A 19,791-nucleotide genomic window follows, 5' to 3' on the forward strand; every position below is an offset into this window, starting at 1 on the left:
GGTTTCTAAGCCTCTCTTCATTTTTTTGGAGTTCTTATTTCTTCATTCTGTTCTGGTTGAATGTTTATTTCTTCCTTCTGCTCCAAATCATTGATTGAAGTCCCAGTTTCCTTCCCTTTACTGTTGGTTCCCTGTAAATTTCTCTTCATTTTACTTTGCATAGCCTTCACTTCTTCCTTCATTTTGTAACCATACTCATCCATTTCTGTGAGCATCCTGGTTACCAATGTTTTGAACTCTGCATCTCATAGGTTGGCTATCTCTTCATCACTTAGTTCTAATTTTGGAGCTTTGATCTGTTCTTTCATTTGGGCCATATTTCTTTGTCCTGGTGCAGTTGTTACGTTGTAAGGGTTAGAGCCTTAGGTATTCACCAGGGTGGGGCAACCCACATCTCTACATTGTGTCCTTGTGTATGGGGGAGGGGTCTGCAAGGGAACAATGCTCAGCTCTTGGCCGGCTTTCAGTCACTTCCCCCACTTCCCACAAGCAAATTGGGCCCTTCTGGTGCTCATTCCTGGGTGAGTGGGTTTGTGTATGTTTTACGACACTATGGTTCTCCCCAGCAAACTGTCCTGTGAGGCTGGGAGTTTTTCCAGTTACTGCAACACCCACAGATTTGTACAGCCAGAGGTTTTGAGGCTTTATTTCCCTGCACGGGAATCCTGGGTTGTGTGGTCTGTCTCGCTTCCCCATTATTCTTCCTCTGTTATCTGCATGCAAACCCAGTGTGACCACCCAGTCCTCCAGCTGCTGCCTTGCCCATTCTAATTTTAATTCTTATCATTAAAGCTCTGATGTATTATCCTAAGTAGAAAATGAAATCTTTTCTTACCAACACTCTGAAATATATCTCTCACATCGCACTTCTGGTCTGACAACACAGAATACACCTGACAAAATTACCATAAAGTGATGGAGGAGGTACTATTACTTTATGTCTCCCAACACAGAGGGGGAAGAAATGGGACCCCTTCCACTGCCAGCAAACTGTGGAGGATATCCAGCAGACTAGATGCTGGTCAAAATTTCATGACAATAGTTCCATCAGTATGCGAATGTCTAAATCGCCTGTGATATAACCACGTTTATGCATCATTTAAAGTGATTGAGGTTGGTCTAGATGTATGAAAATGGATAAGCCTCCAAGACATATTATTGAGTGCAAAAATTTTCAGAATGGTAACATTTACTACAATGTAAGTTTCATAATGGCAAGGATCTTTGTTTTATTCTGAATTCAACTGCCAGCACCTAGAACAGACCCAGTCTAGAGCAGGCACTTACACTTTGCTGAATATACAAATATAGTCATGTAAAATAATGTTATATATTTTCTATGGATTTGCTATATATATAAAGAAAACATGTATTTATACATAATAAATATATTTATATTACTTATATATTTTAATTATATTATACATTATATATTACATTATACAATATGTAACATACATTATACATTAGAAAATAAATATTTATGTTTTGAATTATATGTTATTTATATGCAAATATATACACATATACAAATATGTAAGTATATAAACATATATATACATATGTATATAAAAAGAAAAAGTAAAACAAATAATCTATACACAGTTCTAACTGGGGAGGTGGGATTGGAAAATTGGGGTAGGTTGTCAAAGGAAACTTGGTGTTATTTGTGAGGTTTTTGTTTTTTAGAACAAAAATATGTGCAAGTATTACTTGTAAAATTAAAAATGAAAAGTTTTATGTTATCATTCTTACTAAGCTATGTGGATGTGTGGCCACATGCAATGCAAGATAATCTTAAACACTCCTTCCATATGCTGTGCACAGCTAATTTGAGGTGTGTCCGACAGTAGACTGTCCTGATTTCTGCCTCAGGTACTAGGAAGCCAGCTGACTCTAGGTGGTTTCCTGACCCCTTTCCTGCTCTTTCCTGACCTCTGTCACTCCAAGAGTTAACGCCCAGTCAGATAACACTGTCCCTGATGTGGAGTGAGTACTGGAGGGAAGAAAGGTAAGAGCCGCAGCAATTCTGAGGAGCCAGTGTCCCTCTCATTTCTCCCTCATGTGCCCACTCTCCCACTGCATTGGGCCTGCTCTCCAGGCTTTTAGAAAACAGGCTTCTGACAGTGTAGTACCCCATGTGTCTTTGCCTCAAATTACCTCTGTTTAGTTTTAGCTAAGAAAGGACTTGATTAAGTGAAATGCACTGAGGTAGAATGATGTATATTTCTAGAGCTTAAGCTTTTTAAGTTTCATTTACCCAAATGAAACTGAAACTGAGGCAATTTCAAGCTTAGGGAAGAAGGCAGATGTTTTGGGTAGAGCATCCCTAGCCCCCACCAGAGGTCTTTATTGTGGGATCAGGAACCAGTGGAAAGGAGGAAGAGTTATACTGAGAATCCAGGCTGTAGCAGGGGTCAGCTGACCACCTTGCACTTTAACTTTGGCAGATTTGGTGTGTGACAATGAACAACACAGGTGGAAGGGAGTTCATCTTTCTGGGTGTCAGATACCATGTGCAACCTGTACTTGGTGAAAGACAGGGTTTTAAACCCCAGAGTCAATCTTATGTCAAACAAAACCGTTCCATGAAAATGGTTAATTTAACATCAAAGCAGTAAGTCTGAGGATAATAAGATCCTGTGGGTACTGTTTGGTAATGGCAAGAATTGATTATTTCACACAGAGTATGTAATTAGAGTAGAAGGGGTAATGAGCAATGAAGGTATGAAATGAATATAGTAACCTATTACGTTTTTACTTCTGCTTAATATTTTCTTAAGGAGCCTTTCCCTTGTATATCTAAGCTAACACAATCAGTTTAACAGAACTTGATGATTTTGGCGAGAGCAATGGACCAGTAAATCCTGTGTATCTCCCTGTAGGCCCTTATCAATAAACTGCCTTGAGGCTCGGTGATAAAATTCACAAAAATCCCCACATTAGGCAGAGCATGACTTTTCCACTATCACATACATACAAAATGCTGTTCTGATCTTATTTGTGTTTAAGAATAAATTGGGTCAGAAGAATTCACTGAGATCATAAAGGGCAAGAGAAATGCTAGTGGATAGCAATCCAACAACTGCTAGAGTTAATGGAATGGGAAAAATTGAAATTTAACTTATGAGTCAGTAAATTAACCATCTAGATAGTTCTGGACAGTAAGTATGGCAGGATATTTGTTTAACTTATTACAGACTAAGAAGACTAGAATAGGACAGGATGTACTACAAAAGCATGGAAAAAATGAAAGGGTTGTGTGTGTGTGTGTGTGTGTGTTGTGTGTACTTGTATATCATGTGAGTGTGCTATGTGCATGAAAGTATATGTATATACACATATATTTGCATAGCTATGATTGATGGAAATGAGTTAGAGTCACTTCATTATCTAAGTTAAGTGATAAGCACTGCAGACTAATAGTTAAAAAAGTCTCCATTGCTCTTTCTTGTATCAGTGGACTGCAAAATACTAAGGTGATAAATCTCACTGAGATTTTACTGTAATATAGGAGAATGATTGAGTAACCTGGGAATTGAAATATGACGTACTATACTGTAGTCTTATAAAAAGAATATGTCAGGCGTTAGTCTGTATCACTAATATAAATTTCTGCTCTAAGGAAATGATACCATGGATGCATTCAAAGTCCAGATGGTGCTTACACCTCAATTCAGTCGCTGTTTGTAATAAGATTTGAAGGATGAGCCAACTGCTACATGACACTTCTTGGAAGGACCACTGACTCCTATTAAACTCTTGTGGGTAAGGTCATACATATGCTGCAAAATGTCACTCAAACCATCCAAATAGTAAATGTTGAGTTTCTAGAGAAATAAAGCCCCTAAAAAGAGATATGCAAACACATCTCAACCACACAACTGGAGAAGGTAACCCCCTCATCTAAAAATTCAGGGTAGCCTTGAGTTGATTTTCATCATACATTGAAGACGGAGAAACCTCAATGTTAAATGTTAATATCCTTGTTATATCTGTCAGCTTCACTAAGGCATATGGAAACATGTACAAAACTGAGCTCTGGAAGCTTCTACATCTGGCTGCCTTCATAAACATCCCTAGGCCCTCCTGATTATGTGACTAGTAAAGCTAGAGTGGAGAGCACTTCAATGGAAGAAAGCAGTGCATATAATAATTCTATTTTTGTTTGTCAGCAGGAGGAGAGGACGCTAGCTAGGCACCCAGTATTTCTGGTCATCTGAAAAATTTCCAAAGAAATAAGCCACATTATTAATAAAAGTATTGGCAATAAAACTTATTTCCAAAAGCAACCATATACAAATGACTGGGCTCTAGGAACATACTCACAACAGATACAGAGTTTATTGTATCTTGACTGGAGTCAGTACTGGGCACTGATAATGAATCTGGGGAATAAATAGCTGAATTCAGTGGTATCGGGTGAACTCTATGTGCAGCAAAAACATGTTCATGAGCAACAGTGCACAGGGTGTTTTCCCAAACAGTGTTCTGCACAACACAGCATCCTGTAAGGTGTAAACAGGCATCCTCAGACAAAAGTCTGAGAAACACTATGTACTGTAACAGCCCCATCCTGGAGCAGAAACCTGGACATATAACAATGTCCATTCCACCCCCACCCTGGACCAGAAACCTGGAATTCCACTAGCCTAGGGAGAAATAGATGAAGGACAAAGGATAGAAAGCTTCTGTGTTTTGTACTCACATGAAGATCAACTCCACTTCCCTCCCTACTTCATTCCTCCCCCACATCTCCTGCACCCCTAAACCCCCCTCCACAAAGAGATCCCTGAAGCAGTCCTGCACACCAAAAACCATACTAGGCCCGCTTATTCCTCTTCTGGAGAAGTTTCTTAGAGTCTACCTAAAATCCCCATACCAAGGAAACATCACAGCAAACAAAAGGGCCTGGGGGAGTGTTGTCAGATAAGATACAAGACTTCCAAGTTAAATTTGAAGTTCAGATGAATAATGAATAATGTTTTAGTGTAAGTATGTACCAAATATTGAATGGGATCTAGTTATACTAAAAAATAAAATTTGTTGTTTATCTTCAATTCAAATTGACTCGAGGACTTCCAGTTAAGATGGTGGCATAGGTAAATATGGCTCACCTCCTTGCACAACCACATCAAAATTACAACTAAAATACAGAACAACAATCACTCAGAACTGTCGAAATTGAGTTGAAGGGAAGCTTGACAACTAGTGAATTAAAGAAACCACATCCATCCAGACTGGTAGGAGGGGCAGAGATGTGAAATGGGCTGGTCTCACATCCACATGAGGTGGATAAAAATTCAAGAGGGGTATCCTGGGAGCAAGGAGTCCCAGACCCACACCAGGGCCCCCAGACCAGGGTTCCAGTGTCAGAAAGATAAGTTCCCAAAACTTATGGCTGTAAAAACCAGCATGGATTGAGTCAGTGGAAGAAATTTCAGGAGTTTCTTAAAGAAGTCACACATGGACTTACTCACTCAATCCCTCTGAGCTCTAGCACAAGGGTAGAAGCTTGAAAGGCAACAGTGGCACACAGGGAGAAATTCAAATGTCTGGCATCAAGGCAGGAGCTGGGGAACAGCTTTCCCCCCAACAGAAAGGTGGACAGAGGCCATTTTTCCTTTTCTGACCCTTCCCCCATCACAGCCACAGAGCCAGCAGGTGGGTGCCATATCTGAGACTCCATCAACCTGGCTAACATTTGCCCTTCCCTGGAGATCCTCTGAGACTCTGTTCCATCCAAATTATGGGCCCATCCAAGCTGTTAACAATGACTTTTCCATATGAATGGCTGGTCTTGGCTCATGCTTCTCAACTTCCTAAATCCTATCATACAAGCAATAGCCAGCCTCAGTAAGCCACTGGCCCCCAAACCTCTTGCTAAGTGGTCCCAGGCCTGCCACTAGCAACAACCAGCCTAAATTTACAGCTTGGCTTTGCCTGGGAATCTCTAAGCCCAGGTAAGTAGCAGCCACCTCAGATTGCTTTATAGCTCATGCAGGCTGGCCCTTGGCAGAACACAGGTGGGGGCTGACCTTGGCCTGTACCACCTGGGAAACCCCAGAGCCTACACACCCAGCGGGCAGCTACAGATCACGTCAGAGCAACATGCGCCCCTTGCACAGATGATTTTCCACAGAGGGCAGAGGCTGGTGGTCAGTGGTCACAGCCAGTCCTTGCAGGTGACTGGCCTGGGTAAATCCCTCCCATTGACTTGCCAACAGCAATCAAGGCTCAACTACAAGGGGAGGGTGTACTCAGCCCACACAAAGGGTGAACTTCAAATACTCATCTTGGGTGATAGAGGAAGCTGTGACACTGAACCCTACAGGACACTTATTACATTAGGCCATGCTATCAAGACCAGAAGTCATAGCAGCTCTACTTAGTATATAGAGACAAAAAAAGAGAGGCTGCCAAAATAAGTTGGCAAAGGAACATGGCCCAGATGAAAGAACAGATCAAAACTCCAGAAAAAGAAGTGAACAAAATGGAGATAAACAATCAAATAGTTGCAGAGTCCAAAACACTGATTATAAGCATGCTCAAGGAACTTAATGAGGACCTCATCAGCACAAAAAAGATCCAGTCAGAAATGGAGGATACACTAATTGAAATAAAGAATAATATACAGAGTAATAACAGTAGAGTGGATGAAGCTGAGAATCAAATCAATGATTTGGAAAATAAGGAAGCATAAAACAACTTCGCAGAACAAAAAGAAGAAAAAAGAATCCAAAAAAGCTAGGCTAATGTAAGTAGCCTCTGGGACAACTTTAAGAGGTCCAACATTCCCAAGATAGGGGTGCCAGAAGAAGAAGAGAAAGAGCAAGAAATTGGACATCTATTTGAAAAAATAGTGAAAGAAAATTTCCCTAATGTGGTGAAGGAAATAGACATGGGAGTCCAGGAAGCACAGAGAGTCCTAAATAAGATGGATGCAAAGAGGCCCACTCCAAGACACATCATAATCAAAATGCCAAATGTTAAAGATAAAGAGAGAAGTACAAATAGGTAGTTACAGAAGAGCTACAGGGATGTAAATTACAGCATAGGAAATGGAGAAGCCAAAGAACTTATATGCATGACCCATGGACATGAACAGTGGTGTGGGGATTGGGTGAGGTAGTGGGAGTGCTGGGTGGAGAGGGGAAAAGGTGGAAATATTGGGACATCTGTAATAGTATAATCAATAAAATATAATTTAAAAAATTGACCCTAGTATCCTCTGTTTTTATTTCTAAGTCTGGTAGTAGCAGCCAGAAGGCATCCTTCTTTTGTGATTTTCAGGACATTGCTCAGTACATCACAGCTTAATGAGGTTCAAGACATCAGAAAATGGGGTGCTGCAGGATTCCCAAGAAATTTCTGTTCACTAAAATGAAGCAGAATAACCAAAAGCAAATTAACAGATTCTCAGAAACATAACGAGAAATGAGGGAATAAGATGAAGAGAGAGATCAGCCTGAAAGGCAGGAAGGGGGAGAAGTGATATTTCTGAGCAAAGCCTTCTGGCTGGGGGAGGCTGCAAGGCAGAGTAATGGGAGACAAAGGGCTTGTCAAACAATGACTGAGGTTCTAATAAAAATCCAGCCTCATTTGTGTACAGTGGAGAAAGGTGCATTGCTTCCAAGGTGACCTTTTTTGTCACACTGGCGTCTCCCCCCTCAACATATGCACTGACTGCAGTAAATATTAAGAACATAATCATAAACATGAAGACCAGCTAAGCCTAACTGTAGTGGGAGCACAGTGGGAAATTCTGGCTTGCGTTGTCAGAGCAGTTGATAGATGTTTTACAAAGATCATGTCTTCTGCTACAATGAAAGTCAGGGTTCGTCTATCATGTTCCCAAAATACATTTCCTACTGAACACACTGACAGAAACCATTTTCATCTTTGTTGGTATAAATCCCAGAAAATCATATTTGAACAAGGCAGTTCTGATGGAATTCTCACACTCCAGGGTGAAGGCAAATGATGCAGCTACTGCAATTATTGCCTCTCATTGCAGGGTGAAGTCTGATTATATTATGGCTGTGGGAAGTAACAGCTAAAATTGTCAGATAGGAGCTTTAAGGATTCTCAGCTCCGTGCTTGACCCAAATAAAACAGACCAGAAAAAAGAATCTACGTGATTCAATTCTATTTCTCCTGCTTTAGTGTCTCTGTGTTACCTCCAGAGGGGGCTCTGAGGAGGCCACCGAACAGCGAAGACATACTTAGGGGCTTGCAATTTAGGAAATACAATACTAAATTTATAAATATCAGGCTTAGGAATGACTCATTTCTACAAAGCCACAAAATTACTGCTGCTGATGCAAGAACAGCCCCCAGATCGGTGCCCCCAGTCCTCAAGGAGCTGCTGCTGCTGCTGCTGGAATCCACTAGGACTCATCAACAGCAGAGCAGGTGGGGTCATACACCAATGCCTCACATGATGTGGGAAGAATGCTAACAGAGAGATCCTCCAAAGCCCTTCCAAACATTTCCATGCTATACATTCACCCTAACACCACATGGCCCTGTGATTTCACTGGGAGAGCAGCACTCCAGAGGCTGCTCTCCCCCAGCTACATTCCAGGGTGAGTGCACTTCAAAGGGAATCCTCAGAAGAATCCCATGTAAAAAGCAGTAAGAGAGGGAGTCTGCTACACTTACCAGGCCACAGCCCCAGAATAATCAATCTCACCAGGACTTTTATTTGTCATCTTTCCTACCCACAAACACAAGTGCCACCAGGCAACTGTCACCTCACATATTATTCTTGACCTCCTTGCCTTACCTTGGTCTCATCCCACCCACTCCTCCAGCACTGCTGGCCTCCCGCAGAACCTGTCCTGTTCTACTCTCTGGACCCTGCATTGCATTGCTTATTAAACCCTGCCACATGCTCAAGATTTCCAGGGAACACCCCCTGCAGCTCTTTCTTCTCACAGAAATCTGACTTCCCCTCAAGGACAAACTGCCTCTTCTGGAGCCCTCTCAAGTGGAGGATGTTCATTCTGCTATGATGTGAACACCAGAAGGGCCAGAAACAGTTGCCTTCTGACTCACCAATACCATTTCAAAATCACTACTTTTTAACGTCAAGGCCAAAAATCTTTGTCCTTTGAGATTTGTGCCATTTAGTCCCACTACCCATGCTCTCTGATGCTGAAATTTAAGGATACTTGTTATATGCTCGTCCAATGAGTGAACAACCTCCCCTGACTTCTCAGCTATTGCCAGTAGACTTGGGCTCCTTCCTGGCTAACAGTTTTCTTTTCCAATCTATTTCCTGCCAATATCCTGAATGATTTCAACATCCACAGAGAAACTCCACTTAACAAGCCTACCCTCAAAATTCCTTAACTTCCAATGATCTGTGTTACCATTCCTGGCTCATTTCCTTACTCCTACTCTTCAACCTGGTACAGTGAGCTCTCTGCCTCCACACTCTTTGAAGTTGCTTGGGTAAAGGTCAGTGATCACTTACCATCCAAATCCAATAGACTTTGTAGTCCTCATCTAACTTGACTATTTTTGCAACATTCAATACTGTTAACCACACCCATCCCCTTGAAACTCAATCTCTAGCCTGGTTTCTGAGATGTCACCCTCTCTCAACTTTCTCTCTTGCCTGTCCTATTCTTCTTCTTTCTACTGGTCCTTCTGCTTCAGGCTACTCATTAATATTGGGGATCCTAAGTGTTCACCCATTGGCCCTTTTTTTCCATCTTTATCCTTGTTACCTACCTTTTTCAGCCACCTTATCCACTCTCATGGCTGTAAGTCCATGTCCCATATCTAATTAACTTCTTGCCTTGAGCACTAAAGCTATATATTTATTAGCTTAGATGTTATCCTCTCATACTCATTCTCAACATATCTATAATTAAACCAATAAACTCTCCCTCCAAACCTGTTCCTCTTTACATATTCACTACCATGGTAAATGGCACCATATCCACTCAGACAGCTGGGAATCATTCTAGATGGTTCATCTCACCTCCATTCTAATCAGCTGCAAACCAGTTCTCCTTCCTATGTGTACCCTCAAGTTTTTCTTCTCTTCTCAATCCCTACTGTGGCTGGTTTGATTCAGGCTCTGATAATTTCTTACCTAGAGTGCTATGACAAAATCCTGCTTACCTTCCTTCCAGTTTCTGATCTATCAGCATGTTACTCTCAGTGATCTTACTTTAACAGAAATCTGACCATGTTACTCTCCAGTTACAAAGCCATAATGGCTCCCCACTACCAAGAAAATAAAGTTCTAAATTTGAAAGCATGGCTTTTAAGCTTTTCATGAGCTGATGTCCCTTCAGCCTTATTTCTTGCTAAACACCATTGTATCCACACAAGCCCTACAATCCATCCAAACCAAATGCGTGAAATCTCACAAACACCACGTGTTCTACAAGTCCATGCTTTTGTTTGAGATGTTTCCTAGGCCACAGTGCTCTGTCCTTTTCTTCCCTCTTCTATTCATTCTGCCAACCATAGATGTGATTGTGCTTTGAAGGTTTTGTTTAAGTACCACCTCTTCCATTCAGGTTTTCCTAAACCTACCCAGGGAAAGTTGACCATTCCTCTTCCATGTCTTGTGACACCCTCTCTGCATGTTCATCATGGATCTTCTTCCAGACTGTAAACCCTCTACAGGTACTGGATCTCATCCACCTTTTAATTTACAACACTTAGCACAATGTTTATTAAATGAATTAATAGTAGCCACTGCTTTTGTAGCTAACGATAGAGCTTCATGTTTCCCAGAGCCTTGTTATAGAATGTTTACATTCTCTATCTCATCTAGAATGGCACAGTGCTTCACATGTTCTAGAGGTTAAACATATAATTGGTGAAAGAATAATATCTCATTGCCCAAGTCTGGACAAGACTCTGCATGTGTATGGGCATGTGTCCATGTATGCACATGTATCCGTGTTTGTGTGTATGAGAGAGAGAAAGAGAGGGCCTGCTGTTTCTCTGCTTTCTCTGCTGCCATAGTGAGAGGGCATGTGTTTTTGGCATCTCAAGCAGGAATGCAGAATATATTTTGTCATGAAAATAATGCTAAAAGTAGTGATTATACAATTCCTTTATTTATTCAGCTTTATGAGTCATTTTACTATAGAATTACATTATGGGCAATAAAGCTAAATAATTCAGTTAAATTAGGACTACATTGGTATTTTGGATGTTGTGGGGGGTATGCCATCTAGATACCCCTTCAAGAATCAAGTACTTCAAGAATAACATAAGGAGGAATAAATTTAACCAAGGTGGTAAAAGTCTATATATTTCTACATTAATGAAAGAAATGGAAAAAGACACAAATATCTGGCTGGCGTAGCTCAGTGGGTTGAGCTTGGGTTGTGAACCAAAGTATCGCAGGTTTGATTCCCAGTCAGGGCACATGCCTGGGTTGCAGGCCATGGCCCCCAGCAACTGCACATTGATGTTTCTCTCTCTCTCTCTCTCTCTCTTTCTCCCTCCCTTCCCTCTGTAAAAATAAATAAATAAATAAATCTTTTAAAAAAAGAAAAAGACACAAGTAAATGAAAAGATATTTCACGTACTAGAAGAATCAATGTTGTTATACTACCATACTACCCAAAGCAATCTTACATTCAATGTAATCCCTATCAAAATTCCAATGGCATTTTTCAAAGAAATAAAATAATCCTAAAATTTTTATGGAGTCAAAAGAAAAAACCCAAATAGTCAAAGAAGTCTTGAGAAAAAGGGACAAATCTGAAAGCATTCTACTTCTTGATTTCAAACTATATTTAAGTGTCTCAGGTTCAATTCCCAGTCAGGCCACATACCTGGGTTGCAGGCCACGACCCCCAGCAACCGCACATTGATGTTTCTCTCTCTCTCTCTTTCTCCCTCCTTTCACTCTCTAAAAATAAATAAATAAAACCTTAAAAAAAAATAAAATAGCAATGCTCATGTTTAAAAAAACTATATTTAAAAAAGTATGACATTGGCACTGAAATTAAATATATAGATCTAATATAGAATAGAACAGAACTGAGAGGCCAGAAATAAATCCATGCATAGACGGTCAATTACTTTATAGTAAAGAAGCCACTAATATACAATGCGGGGAAGGGTGGTCTTTCAATAAAATGGTGTTGGAAACACTGAGCAAGTCACATCAAAATAAATAAATCTCAACTACTGTTTTACACCATACATAAAAACTAACTCAAAATGAATTTAAACACTTGAACATATGACCTGAAATCAAGAAACTCCTAGAAGAAAAGATAAGCAGTAAGCTCCAAGACATAGGTCTTGGCAGTGGTTTGTTGAATCTGACACCAAAAGCAAAGACAACAAAATTAAAAATAAACAAGTGGGACTACATCAAATAAAAAAGCTTCTGCACAGCAGAGAAAGCCATCAGTGAAATGAAAAGGAAACCTATTAAATGGAAGAAAATGTTTTCAAATCATATATCTGAGAAACTAATAACCAAAATACATAAATTACTCATACAACTCAATAACAAAAAAACAAACAAACCAATTTAAGAAAGGGCAGAAGATCTGGACATTTTCCAAAGAAAACATACACATGGACAACAGACATATGAAAAGATGTTCAACATCACTAATTGTCAGACAAATGCAAATTGAATCCACAGTGAGGTATCACCTCACTTCTGTCAGAATGGCTGTTATTCTTTCCATTCTCATCAAAACTTCTGGTGAGTATGTAAAGAACACTTCTGGTGTTGGTGAGGATAATAAGAAGTGTTAGTGAGGATGTAAACAAAAAGGAACTCTTGTGCACTGATGGTAGAAATGTAAATGCCACAGCCAATGTGGAAAATGGTATAAATGTTCCTCAAAAAAAGTTGAAAATAGAACTATCATATGATTTAGCAGTTCCACTTATAGGTATTTATCTAAAGAAAACAAAAACACTAACTCAGAAAGATATCTGCACCCATATGTTCATTGCAGCATTATTTACAATAAAATTACAATGGTCAAAACATGGAAACAACCTAAGTGCCCACTGATGGATGAATGGGTAAAGAAATTGTGATATACACAGTCATAATGGAATATTACTCAGCCATAAAAAGAATAGAATATTGCCATTTGTAACAATGTGAATGGACCTTAAGGGTATTATTCTAAGTAAAATAAGTCGGACAGAGGAAGACAAATACCATATACTATCTTTCATATGTGGATTTTAAAAAACAAAAACAAGCTGATAGATACAGAGAACAGACTGGTGATTGACAGAGGTGCATGGTGAGAGTGAGAGAAATAAAATTTAAGGTAAAAAAAAAGAATAAGGAAAGAAAAACTTATTCCTCCAGTTGTTGGAAGTACATTAACAGATAGTCTTCAGTTGTCAACCCTATTTTAGGGTTTTTTTAGCTGAAAAAAAATATGCCCTGTTTACAGCCATGCTTCCTGCCAGAGGTAGGCCCATATCCAATGACTGAACATCATGAAGGTAGAAAGGCCTGTCCCCTTGCCTCAACTGGGGAGGGTTCTGAAAACCCGCTGAGTTCCAGAGCCCCTGAAGCTCTTGCCAGGGCTGCAGCACAGCTCAGCTTTCCCTCTGGCAGCCAGCTCCTGCTCTCACTTCCACAGGCGTTGGTCCCAAGGGTCCTTCCTCATATATATGTAGCTCAGACTGCTTCCTAGGGAACCCAAAATATCTTTACATGTGAAAATAAAACCTGCGCCTAAAAATAATCAACTGAAGAATTAATTTTTGAATGCAGTGTTTGCTAAAATGAAAGTTACCTGTGTTCTGACAACAATGTTTGTATTGATGATCCTCTATCCTAGGGCCAAAAGATAGAGCCCCATTCCCAGGACCATCATTAACTTTTCTGTTCTATCATATACAAGTAAGTTGCTTTGGGCAGTTGGTCTTCAACAATTGTTTGGTTAGGGTACTCTACCAGACCTGAGTGCCTACTCTCAGCAATTTCTGGTTTGAGGGTATCACTCTTATTTGAAGTATTAATTTGCTTGAGCAGACAATATCCAATATACTTTTTGGATACAACTATACAAAAATACAGCCTTTTACGCCAAACTCCAGGATAAGGTAAGAAAAATGGCATTATCCCAGAATATGATTCTCCCACAACAGGGTGGGGAAACTGGGATGTTGGCCTGTATCTTACCTATTTTCTTCTGTGATTCTAGAACAATACTTGTTCATGCTGATGAAAATAAACACACAAGCAAACAGCACATACATGCAAATCTTTTACCTTTTCAGGCTCATTCTATCTGGCTAAGTCTTCCTCTTCCATTTCCTCTTCACTGTCATCAACAGATCTTTTTTTCTAAGTCATTTCACTGAGCACTTGGGTTCTAAGTTCATGGTTTCCCTTTATCTATGTAAACCAGCAATTTCAATACACAACTGTAATGTCCATAGGGAATAGGTATCCATTTCACCAAGCTACTTTCTGCCTCTTTGATACCTCTAATTCTTTGAATCCTCCCCAAATTTGGAATCTGTGTTCCCCTTCCTGACCATACTGCTTTCTCCAAAAGTACAGAATGGATGGCTGACTGGACTATGGTTTTTCAGGAACCTTCAACTATTCAGGACCTTTTCTTGAGCATTCATTATACTGAAAGACGGCTTTATCAATTTACTTATCTCCCTCACTGCATTAAAAATTTCTGAGATGCTCATTGATGGTGACTTCTATGCGAGACAGGTAGGGCACATAGGTGTTCATGGGTGTCTGCTGAATCTAAGTGTCAGAAGTTGAGTCCCATCTGAGGCTATGCCACTTTCCCTTAGAAAATACTTTGACTTCTTTTTGTTTGCTTACTTTTTAGGTTTAAAGACCTTGTTGGAATCACAAAGATTATCAAATAAAACAACATTTAGAAATGAGTATGAGCCTTGATTTTAAAAACAGAGGCCTGTTCTCTCATTCTCTGTCTCTCTCTCATCATTTATTTGTTTCATCTAATTTGCAGACACTTCAAATAGAAGGGATGTAAAGAGGTAACACTTAGAGCAAACCTTGGATAATTAACTGGTCAGTACTGTGCTCTTCAGAAGTGGGACTGGCCATGGTGCCAGAGAGAAGGCAATGATCCATTTACTGACTACCTCTTTAAGTACATTTATGGGAAAATGCAAAGATGAAGAGTGTGGTCAGTTCCAAAGAAAGAGGGTAAGATTGATCATGAGAGATGAGGCCTAACACAAAGCAAACTGGAAAGGATGTTAGAAAGTCTAATTTCTCATCTTTTTCTCTGGTTGTTTTATGGGTTAATTTTGCCCCCATCAAGTGCTCTTTGAGCTTTACTTTTCACCTTCATGAAGGATTGGGTATATTATGCCTTTATAATAGTAGCTTTGGTCTAGAGAGCAATCCTTTGAGCAACAGCAAGGCAAACGTAAGGAATCGACTCCAGGTTTAAAGCAGTGTCCCAGAGAAGCAGCAGCTCCTGTTCTCCTTCCTGTGCCTCGGCTGCACCCTCAGTGCCAGGAGCACTCAGATAGCCAGGAACGAGGAAGAGAAACAGAGTCGGCCTTTTGCCATGAAGAACTGCTCTGGGTTCCATCCAGCACAGCTCTTCACACTTCTAGCCTCTTCTGTTTCCATCATTCTCAACTTGTACTATTATGATATTTCCTAAGCCATTTACTCATCTCCAATATGCCCTAAAGATTTCTTCCACAAACACCTCCACAGAGCACAACTCTCACCATGCCCTTTCTGCTTTGGTGGTTTCTTTGCAACCAAATGAAGAAAATTCCCTGGCCTGGTATTCAAGGGTTTTCATAATGTGTCCCTACTTATTCAATAAAGAAATGTAAGAAATTAAAACAATATGAAAGCATAGAAAGTTAAAAGGGGAAGTTCCCATCTATCCCTCAACTTCCATTCCCTGAAGCAACCATCCTGACAATTTCCACTAATTTTTGTAGCCTTATTTCTTCTGACTTCCTGTATTTCTCCAAGGCCCCAGCTAAACAAATAGCCTTGCCAACTATATATGTTTTTCCTTGCCTTATTCATAATATTCGTTCATAATATTCTTTAAACCTGGAATGTTTAGAATGTTCTTTGCTCCATCTTTGAATAACCAATTCAACCAATCCTGTGAGACCTAACTTCCTTGTCACTTGCTCAGTAATGCTTTTCCAAATCTACTTATTAAAATTCTTCTCTTCTTGTTTGAATTCTCATAGCATTTCTTCTAGTTTCTGCCTATAGCACTCATTATTTTATTTTCTGCTCTTTGGATACAAAGCCAACCTCCTTTACTTAAATTTAAGCGCCCGGAGTCAGAGGCCATTTCTCTGTTTGCCTCGGCACCCCCCACAACACGTACCCTTGGACCTTCTATGAACATCATGGAGATTTAATACATTCTCATGGAGTGAGAGAAAGGAGCCTGGAGCTGTGGCTCTGGCTTTCAGTTCACCTTTTGAAATGCCAATGACGTCCCCTTCGATGAGTGGGTTTTGTGAGCATCCCCGGCAGCTAATGGGTGTGGTAGGTTGTCAGGGGATATGAAACACTGACTGGCTCCAGGTACCTACTTGGAACTTACAGTCAGAGAACTGGAACAGAAAAAATAATCCAAAGAAACAAAAAACAAAACAACAACAACAAACTAAAAAATCTCCCCCCACCCCCCCCAAAAACCCCAAGCAAACTATAAAACTCCTGCTATTTTAAAGAGAACATTATGACTCTTTTCAAACTGCGGAGCTTAACAGTCCCTCCTATTATTTCAATAAAACCAAAACAGACATTTAACCTCTAAGACAACAACAAAAACCCCAAAGCCTTTATTTTAACCTTCCTCTGCTTTGGCGGGCTACTTGCACAATGACTCTGCGGGATTCTCTAGTGAACCATGAATTTGGTTTCATGTTCTTTCAACACGAGAAATTTGAAAGGAGTCATTTTCAGCATAAAGGGGGACTAAAGAGGAGAAGGGGAGTCAGCTAAAAGTGGAGACAGTTTCACAAGTCGCAGAGTAGAAGACAGTCAAATACACTTGCTTTCTGCATTAAAGAGAGCCCCAGGGATGGTGGATAGAAAAGGACAACACCTACATAAGGCAGAAACACATTCAAAACAACATGTTTCTTAATTTTTTATATTTGAGTATATAAGCTTCTTGTATATAAAATAATGCAATAATAAAAGCCTAATCAGGTCCTAGGATCTTAAATGTTGTAACAAGCTATCCCATTACCTGTTGCTTTGCAGCATTGATTCCTCCACAGCAATTTTCATCCTATCTGTAGTTTTGCCAAAAAAATAAAAGCAATCCCCCATCAATCTCTCCTCCAAATGCTTAGATCATTATCAATCCATTTGTTAGCCTGCACCTATTTAAAGTTATTGCTAGAACTATATCCAATGACAGTTGAAACAATTCAAAAATCCTTCCAACTGTAAGGCTTTTCTCCAAAACTCTTTTACTTCATTTGTACTTGGACTTTACAAACAATTTCCATTATTTTTTCAGTGATTTTCTATTCAAGTAAACTTAATTCATTCTCTAAACAAAACTATAGTCTTTCTTGATAACAATATCAAGGGAGGGAAAGAGTTACTAAAAGTTGACTAAAATTATGAGTTAGCAGAGAGATTATGAGATGCTGTGGGGAAAAAGAATTATGAGAAGAGAGATGATATGGGCAGGAGAAAATAGGAATAGAGAAGGTCTGGCACACAGCAAGGGGATGGGCAGTGATGTCCAAGGCCATTTCTGCTTGGGCACATGGTGTGCATCTTTGGAAAAGGCCAGTAAACTGAGTTTGTTCTGTCATGAGCCTGGGTTCTAATGTGGGTACTCATTGTGACCTTTCATTTTAGCAGAGATGCCAATGCTATGTTCTCTATGGCCAATGATGCCAATTGTCACAGGGCCAGGGAGACCCTGTTCTTTACTTCCATGAACAGCCTCACCGGCCACCCAAAGGCCTGGGGCCAATCCTCACCCTTATCCCCCACCCCCTGTCATGGCCTTGAGTCGCCAAGTCCTGTTTGTTCTACCTCCTAAAGGCTTCTAATACCCTACCTCTCTCTTGACATCCCCACCATTTGACACGGACTACAATACTATAATGGCCTCTAACTAGATATGCAAAATTTGTGTCCTCTGCCAATCTATTCTTCCTAGCCTCTCACTCCCCAAACCCCAAACACCTGGCTTTTTGCTTCCTAAAATGCTTCTTTGTAACGCAAGTGCCCAGAAATCCATGTAAGTGATTGTTCTGCTTGCAATATTCATTCCAGTCACACCCCCATGCCATGCCCCTTTCTACATCTTTCTGGTCTTACCTTGAGGTAGGGTTCCCTGGCATGTGCTCCCTCCATAGTACAGAGGTGTAATTTGTAATGAACTGTTCAAGGCTCTATTCTCTGTCAGTCTGTATGTGCTCTGAGGTCAGAGATTGTGTTTTCCATGTACATCCTCATTTGTAATATGGGATAAACAAGAACTTATGGGGTAAGGATTAGATTAGTAAATTCAAGTGGAAAACTTTGAATAGTACCTTATATAAGGGCTATGTAAGCTTTAGCTGCTATAATAATAATAATAAATAATAATAAGTAGTAGTAGTAGTACAATACCTAGAAGTATGTACTCAATAAATAGATGTTGAATGAACAAACTAATAACTAATGAATCCAGCAATCCAGAGGGGCTTCTACTTTTCCAACCAGCTGTTACCCATAATAGACTACAAGAATGCCATACAGAACACAATCACAGAGAGGAATAATCACTTTCCCCTGTCTACAGCCACCATGATAAATGGTAAAAACAGCATTTTTGGTTTCCTGTGATTTTGAGTTTATCCTATGCTGTTACTAAAAAAATGTTAAAAGCAAGAAGATCTGGAATTAAAAGATAAAGAGGGGTCAAATATATGGTAATGGAAGGAAACTGGACTTCAGGTGGGGAGCATGCAAAGTACACAGACATCAAATTATAATCCTGCATACCTGAAAATTATAAGAGATAAAGGGATATAATATCACAAACTCTATATCCAAGCTTCTTAATCTCATCTGTATTAACTAAAACATACTTTTCTTAATGACTGCAATTCTCTAATTACTCTGAAGCTATCTTTTAGAAAATCATGCATGTCAACTCACCCATCCCAATCAATGTTTATACAGAAAATTTCAACCCATGTTGCCAAATCAGAAGCTTTTCACCCCTTTGTCCTAGTACATCCCATGGTTCAGATTCTTCCACGTCTTTAAGAGAAAGACATCAGTCACATCCCTGCATGTTGTGCCTGGCTGGTCTGCTAGGAAAAAAAAAGCACACAAATCCACCCAGGCCTCTGGCCTGGGCCTGTAGCTGTGCCACTGACACACTCTAAAGCTACAAATGGGGAAGGAGCCTGTGAGTGGGTGCAGCCCTCTGAGACTGTCTGACTAAGTTTTGCTTGTTTATTGCCCTTCTCAGCAGGCTGGGATAATATTTTTAAGTTATGTAGCTGCAGATAGTTTATTTGAATTCAGAAATAAGCACTGTGTCATCACATCAGCAGTGCAACATCTGTCCTTATTCTTTCCCTCCTACATCAAAGGAAAGTCTTTGTTCCTTTCTCAAAAGTTAACTTTTATACTGTTGCCCTGGATCTATCCATTTCTGCCTCTGAACACTGTGGCAATTCAGACATTGTTTTCTCAGTTTAGTCTTAAACTTTGAAAACTGATATTTAATTTATTTGATACTTATGGTAAAAATTCTAAAAATAAATGGATAGAGCCTACATTCTTGCACATTTAAAACTAAA

The 19,791-nt window shown here is 39.9% G+C and overlaps 1 protein-coding gene across 1 annotated transcript in view; it reads right to left on the reverse strand.

Moving 5' to 3' along the window:
* The window catches only part of KIF6 (kinesin family member 6), a 417,010-nt gene that overhangs the window by 180,727 nt on the left and 216,492 nt on the right, over window positions 1-19,791 (reverse strand). The window lies entirely within an intron of this gene.

The sequence above is a fragment of the Phyllostomus hastatus genome, unplaced genomic scaffold (genome assembly GCF_019186645.2).
Source record: "Phyllostomus hastatus isolate PE091 unplaced genomic scaffold, TTU_PhHast_1.1 phas_contig_40, whole genome shotgun sequence".
NCBI lineage: Eukaryota > Metazoa > Chordata > Mammalia > Chiroptera > Phyllostomidae > Phyllostomus > Phyllostomus hastatus.